Source organism: Numida meleagris, chromosome 1, assembly GCF_002078875.1.
Source record: "Numida meleagris isolate 19003 breed g44 Domestic line chromosome 1, NumMel1.0, whole genome shotgun sequence".
Classification (NCBI taxonomy): domain Eukaryota; kingdom Metazoa; phylum Chordata; class Aves; order Galliformes; family Numididae; genus Numida; species Numida meleagris.
Window position 1 is genome coordinate 863,029 of NC_034409.1, and position 982 is coordinate 864,010.

Here is a 982-nt window from a genome sequence, read left to right on the forward strand (position 1 = left end):
TTAGGAGATAACGCAGGAGGGGTGGGGATGGAGGAGGGATGGGGATGGAGATGGGAATGGAGGTGCTGTGCGGCAGACCCCATCTCTCTGCGGTTACAGCCCGGGACCCTCCAGCACTGGAGGAGAGCAGGAGCAGCGCGGCGGTGCCCATGGCAGCCCCGAAGAGCCCTGGAGCCTGAGCCCCGCGGGAGCCCCGCGTGTTCTCCACTGAAAGAATAAAGCTCCGCTGCTGCCACCGCCTGCATTCATTCATCACTGGGACCACGTGGACACGCCCCCACACCCAAGCCACGCCCACTGCCCCGCCCCCACCCTACACCAAATGCACACAAGGCACGCTCATAGGCCACGCCCCCTGCTTCAGGCCACGCCCCCTCGAGTACAGGCTCCGCCCCCGCATTTTACTGCATGTGACCCCGATCACTGCCCCTATCCCCGTTCCATTCCCATTGGTGTCCCTAGTCCTGTCCCTGCCTGCATCCCAGTCCTCATCTGTGGCCCTGTGGGTGGGATATATGGGACCTGAGGAGGCGATGGTTGGCCCTCTAGGTCACCAGCCCTGTCCCTCGGTGCTGTGGGAGGGCTGGGGACACCTTGGTGGCAGCCCCGTGGAGCAGGCAACAGGATGGGAGCCACCTGGATGTCCCCATAGTGGCCATGTGGTGACACTGACATGGTGGTGACAACACAGCGGTGACACTGGAGCTTGGATGGTGGCCGCTCTGCTTCAGACAGGGACACTTGAGGATGCTGGCGACAACGTGGGACAACTGGAGATAGAATCACAGAATCATAGAATTGCTCAGGTTGGAAAGGACCTTCAAGATCATCAAGTCCAACCGCAACCCAACCATACTGCTCTCACAACCCCCCGCTAAATCCTGTCCCCGAGCACCACATCCAAACGGTTTTTAAACACATTCAGGGATGGTGACTCCACCACCTCCCTAGGGAACTTGTTCCAGTGCTTCACAACCCTTTC